This window comes from Galeopterus variegatus, unplaced genomic scaffold, assembly GCF_000696425.1.
Source record: "Galeopterus variegatus unplaced genomic scaffold, G_variegatus-3.0.2 Scaffold4320, whole genome shotgun sequence".
Lineage (NCBI taxonomy): Eukaryota > Metazoa > Chordata > Mammalia > Dermoptera > Cynocephalidae > Galeopterus > Galeopterus variegatus.
In genome coordinates, this window is record NW_007730431.1 from 30907 (window position 1) to 37570 (window position 6664).

Here is a 6664-nt window from a genome sequence, read left to right on the forward strand (position 1 = left end):
TTGACTTTTTAGTTCATAAATTTTCAGAGAATATATGCAGTACTTCCTTTCATATAGTCTTCTGCCACACAGAATTTTAATAAGTTATGGTGCTATAAAATAGGATACTATAACATTTAGGAAAAATAACATACCTACATAAAATAATTCAAACCAACATAAGTAATTTATAATAAAAATATATCCTATATTATACATAAACTATACCATGAGTACTGAGGATGAATAAAATATTTAATTTTGTCTATTCCACTTAGGAGCTTTCATTACTCATGAGCTTAGCAAACATCCTTTAGTTTAAAGTTGTGTGAATTATGTGAATATTTTTCTCCTCCTCTGAGACACTTTTTAAAATTTTTTTTTAGATTTTTCTCATTTTTATTTTTATATTTTATTATACATACATGTGGAGTACAAAATTGATTTGCAATAATTGTGCAGCATTTGTGGTGGTTAGATCAGTATAGTTAGCTTATTCATCATTACAATATGCAATCATTCTTTGTCTATTGACCAATTCCTCATTAGCCCCCCTCCCTCTCCCCATCCCTTTCTCTCCCCTTTTCCATCTCTAGTTTTCTAAAAGTTCAACATATTACTGTGACTATTGTTTCTTTCTTTCTTTCTCTCTGTCTCCCTTTATTCATTTGTTTATGTATGGATTCAGCTCTCACTTATGAGTGAGAACATGCAGTACTTCTCTTTCTGTATCTGGGTTGTTTCACTTTGAATACTTTTCTCCAGGTTCATCCATGTTGCTGCAAATGGTAGAATTTCATTCTTTTTAAAGGCTAAGTAGTAGTCCATTGTGTATATATACCACAATTTCCTTATCAGTCATCCATTGATGGATATTTAGGTTGATTCCATTGCCTAGCTATTGTAAACAGAGTTGCAATAAATATCGGAGTGCAGGTATTCCTTCGACCTGATGTTTTCCAATCCTTTGGATACATCCCCAGGAGTGAGATTGCTGGATCATATAGAAAATATTTTTTAAGAGATGTATGTCAATAGAAACAACTTTAGCCAACCATGAGTAAAAACTTAAAATTTCTTCCTGAAGAAAATAAATATGCAATTACAAGCAAATTGATATTTTGAAAGTGGAGTGATTTGGTTATCAGACATTAACATAGATTCTTTTTATTCTTTGGTAGGTTTACCTCAAGGTTGATATAGTTTGCAGTGTTTGACTAAAAGAATGCATTGTTAGAAAAATTAAAATAAAATAAAACAAAAGCATTGCCACTGTGGGAACTTTCTTAGTTTGGGTTTTTACTTAATCATATTCTTGAAAGTTATCTTTCATCTATGAATTTATAAAAGTTTTCACTCTGGAGTTTAATTCTTTGCTCCATTATACAGATGGTTTGCCCATTTGTAAAATGGTGTTAATAAACTTTTATTGAGTATTTCATTGAGTTGCTGTGAGAGTTAAATGGGAAAATCCATGTGGAATACTTAACATAATGTCCAGCACATAAAAAGCACAGAATAAATTTCAGTTTTCACTTTTCCAGCTTGCAATCTGTACTTTTAATCACAGTACAAACTATAAGGAAGTGTGTCTAATTTTATAAAGGCACTGATAGCCTAATTTTATTTTTAGAATATTTCTCATTTTCCCTTTTATGCGTACTTTGATTTCAGTAGAATATCTATGGAGAAACCATTCTAAAATAATTCATATATGTATGATTTGAATGTTAAGGTACAGCATCTGAAAGACCTGGGTTAATTTAACATCTCTTTCCAATATATCTATTGAAAAGAAACAATCTTTAGAGTATAAAATAGAGGATTATTGATAGATGAATAAATATGAGTATTTAGAGTATTTGAATAAATCTGAATCTTTTTCAATGACATACTACTGTCTTCACTGTTTGCTGAATGAGAGATGGCTTTCTCATGTATTGGGAAGCTGTGATTTTAAAACCTTCAAGAAACCTATATTTTCCTGGAGAAACTAGCTCCTGATCTCCAAAATGATAAAAGTACTCTCATCCTTCAGAAAACCTAAACCCTGCATTTTTCATTTCAAAACGTTCACAGGTACAGCTAAGATGAAAAGTTTTTGATTCACAGGAAATGCTTTTTATTTTCTCCACTAATTATTTGCTATCCACCATAGGTGATGTGCACTACACATTATAATGTACATTTTGGCTGCTCAGACTTATTTTTATTTCATTTATAACTTTATTTGTATTCCAGAGAGCTGAGTTTTCAATTAAGTAAAGTCCCAGTTTTATTTGTGAACATTTTTTTGTATTCGTCTGCATGTGTTTTTCCTTTTACTAGACAGGAATATTATTTATTGCCCTGCGTCTCCAGAGACTTTTTTCCCCAAATTTTAGAATTTTGGACATGGAATGGACTTTAAAGAAAATTGAATTCAATATTTTTATATTATAGATAAGAAAACTGAGATCCAGAGAAGTAAAGTGACTTGCCTCAGGTCACAAAACTAATTAGTAACTCAGTTTGAACTAGTCACTATATACTAGTCTACACCTTAAGCACACAGTCCTACCAGTTTTGCTTAAATATATATATTTGTAAACTTTGCTCTTCTCTTCATAATCATCAGTATTGCCTCACATCAGGCCATTATCTTAACATGTAAAACCTGAAGCAATTTCATCTTTTTAAAACATTTATTTTTATTTTGGGGGAGGGGAGGATAATTAGTATATTCAACATTACACAATGTAATCACTTTTTGCAATCCTTTACCAATTTCTCACTAACCGCCCTCCTGCCCCCCATCCCTTTCCCATCTCTGGTAACCTCAGTTCTGTTCTCTCCTTTTGAAAATTCAATGTATTATTGTGATCGTTTCTTTCTTTTTTTTAAATTTGTCTTTTTAGCTCCTACTTATGAGTGAGGACATGTGGTATTTCTTTATCTGTACCTGGCTTATTTCACCTGAGAAAATTTTCTCCAGGTTCATCCATGTTGTAGCAAATGGGAGTATTTCATTCTTTTTTATGCAGAGTACTATTCTGTAGTGTATTTATACCACAGTTTCCTTATCCAGTCACCTGTCGATGGACATTTAGGTTGATTCCAACTCTGGGCTATTGTAATGGACCTGTGATAAACATGGGAGTGTAGGTATCCCTCCAACATGATGATTTCCATTCCTTAAGCAATTTCATCTTAATAGGTCTTTCTGCGTCCAGTTGTGGTGCCTCATAGCTATTGAATATATTAAGAATATCATCCTTTCTCTTCCTCTTCATTCCCCCAAATTATATTAGATTGTGTAAGGATCTTTTATTAAGCAGGACCAATACCAGAAACAATACATGAAAGTTGATATGTCTAGTTACATATTTAAAATCCTCTAAGGAAGACACTGTCATAAACAAAAGCCAAAGATGAATGATGTAATGGAAAAAATAAATGCAATGCATTTAGTACATGATTGATATTCTTAATTTACAACAAATTTAATAAAAAAGAAGTAGTAGGAAAAATGATAAAAATGTATACACTGGATATATTTTTTTAAACAGCAAAACATTTTAATCCATTAAATCTAAAAATAACTAAGACATTTTATATCTGGTGCCACCTCTTCAAAAGTCTATTGAAGATCAGATAGCCAGACTGCAAAGTACAAATCCAAACGTTACAGTTAAAGATGGAGTTTGGGACAAGACCTTCATGGAGAGATTTTCTTCCCCTTTGCTCATAAACTTAAGTTGTCAGCTTAAAAAATCCTTGTAAGGAAAGAAAGTTTTCTCATGCTCTAAAACCTTTCTCTTTATTTTAAACGTGTGCCATGTTTGAAGGCAAAACAAATCAGCAAACTTACCTCTGAAGTACAAGCATCTGAGCTGAACTCGAGTGTAGTTTAGTTCTATTCCTACCAACATTGTGATGTGAGGTATTATGGTTCTTGTTTTCATTACAAGAGATATTAGGAATGAATGCTGTGAGGAAAATGGAGTTAGTTTAGTCAGGTCCCCTGCCCTCAGCATATCCATTGTAAACAAGTCACGTAAGAGTAGTGTTAGTGCACACGTGTGCCTGTGTACCCTTTGGCTCACTGCTGCTATTGTGTACTTTCTGTATAGAAGGCTGCGGCTCCTAACCGCTGGTCATTGGAGCTCGCGCCTGAAGAATAAAGCTTTGTCGGCGGCTACTCGATTTTTCTTTCTACTACCTGGCTCAGGGCCTGTACAGGATGGGGTATAGGGATCTGTGATCCAGCCAGACAAGTGCCCACTCACATTTAATAGCTTATCTAGCATACAACTCTGCAGCACATTCCAACAACAGGAGTGTTTTCAAACAGGGTGGAGAAGAAAGTAGACATTAATACATCTTAAAGTTTCCTTTGTTTTTCTGCTCTTTGTACCATTAGAATTCAGCTCAAAAGCAAATCTCTCCAGAATGCCCACACTATCCTTTGGCCCACCACATTCCAAACTTCTGAATTCTGATACCAATCCCTTAGAGCCAAAGGTTTTAGTGATATATCCTTCATGAATGAAAAAATAGCAGATTTTCCGGGTTTTGTTCACGTCTATCGTGATAAGTGCTCTTGCCTGTGCTAGTCTCAAGCCTCTTTGCTTTTTACATTCATTCAATAGAGCAGATCTGTATTCTAAATAGGCTTCCAGGAACCAAACTCACCATCTGACAGAGGTCCTTTTCTTTTTCATTCACTTTTTCCATGCTAGGGAGGCCAGTGAGGTTCAAGGGAGGTGCACTCCGTCTACCTGAATTCAAAGTCATTGGAATGGAAGGACTCAGGCCAAAATCAATGTCAGCTTGCCATTGGAGCCACTGCTGGCAAGTGCTACTGTCCTGGATATACTGGAGAAATTCAGAGATCATGGTGCATTTAAGGTACTTCTCCTCTCATGTCTTCTTGAGGTGATAGTAGGTCTGGCACTACAAAATTTGGTAATGCCTGTTGTCCTATATTCCTGGAGCCTCTTGATTTCCCCTTCAGAGTTCAAATTCCAGTGCATGGCTTTCAATGAATTCGTCATATTTCACTGGCCCCAAAATCCTTGCAAATCACTTCATTGTTTCATAAATGTCTTAGACCTGCTTGGGATACTGCTGTTCCATTAATCAAAACTTTCTGAGGTTGATTAATCCATGATCTCTTACAATTTTTTTCATCTTTGTCTCTTCTTTAACTGAGAATGATGGATATCTACCACAACCATCTTCAGAGCATTTAAAACATCCAAGTCATCTTCAACAAAATCAATGTCTCTCAAGTCCCATTCTGCATAATTGTCAAACTCCTCAGTAAAATCTGCTCAAACTGGCATGTACTCTGCCATGTCCCGAGAAAGCAAGAAGCCAAACGCAGGTCAGGGAGGATCATCTGTAATGTGAAATGGAATAGCTGTGTCAGCAGTTTTTGCCTTCTCTGCCTGTTTCAGCTTCAGCAGGGTAGATGCAAACAGAGGCTATTGAAGAAATGCTTCACATAGCGCTTCTCACGTTCCTCCTTGGTCTTGGTACACATTTGATTGGCAACATCTTGCCAATTTCCAAAGCCACAGTCCATCACAGCTAATAAAAAGGCCATTTCGTCTTGAGCAGTCCAGCTGGGATCAAGAACAGGAAAATCTAAGGTCATTATTTCATAAGTATGATCATGTGTCTTGTATTCAAATCCTCTAGAGGAACGCTTTACACAGAGAAAAAAAGGAGGTGAGCCACAGTCAGCACACTTGATGTAAGGCTACATGTGAGAGGAGGAGCAGCCTTGGCAAGGGGGTTTTTCAGAGGGATCATTGCTGAAGGAACCCAAACTGTCTATTCCCTAATTGGCAAAGACTGCTACTTTGATTTTCCTTGGTGCAAAGTTTCTTCAAGATTTTAGAACTGGCCAAAACAAACACCAAAGCTTGATGATGTTCTTGCTGTGTCCAGTTCCTCAGTGCCAAGGAGCCACCAGCTGTGTGCTGCTCTGAACTAGATATTAACGAGATGGGAATATGAATGGAAAGTCAATTCTTGTGTCCTTTCCTTGTCATGGAATGTTTACCTGGTAGAGTTGAATTAATCTTTATAAAACCCTATGAGGTATGTGTTATTATTCTACCCAATTTACATTTGATTAAAATAAATCTCAGAGAACTTAAGTGATCGGTCCAAAGTTAGCATGTTCTGGCAAGTTCATGTGTGGCCAGTTCAGTTCAGAACTATATATATCCGTAGAGGTCACACCAGAGTTCTGAGACGTCAGTATGTTAGAATTGGTCAGGGAGCCTGAGATATTGTAGAGGTATTGGTGACATTTGTTGTGACACCAATCCTGAAAGTTCATTTTCCTACAGTGCTTCTCTAGAGAGCGGGGTAGAATTGGTGGAGGGAGAACATCAACTTCTGGAACCTAGGGCTGTCTTTGCCTGCTCTCTTGTTTTCAAAGTGTATGACATAGAGTTTTGCCTCTCTTCATAAGCAGAAGCCACTGAAAGACTGATAATATAGACAGATGATAGATGAGAGAGAGAGAGAAAAGGTAGAGATACATAGTAGATGATAGATAAATAGGTATATAGAGGGGGTTTTAATATAAAACATTTTGTGCATTTGGTGGGATAATTCTATTGGCTGCAATGTTATTAAGTGGTTTCATGATATCTTCTGATTTCTTTTGTTATCAAAATGTCTCTTC

The 6664-nt window shown here is 35.8% G+C and overlaps 1 pseudogene; it reads right to left on the minus strand.

Annotated features, from left to right (window-relative positions):
- Window positions 1-4304: 4304 nt before the first annotated feature.
- LOC103602817 lies at window positions 4305-5797 on the minus strand (annotated as a pseudogene).
- Between the last annotated feature and the right edge of the window lie 867 nt (window positions 5798-6664).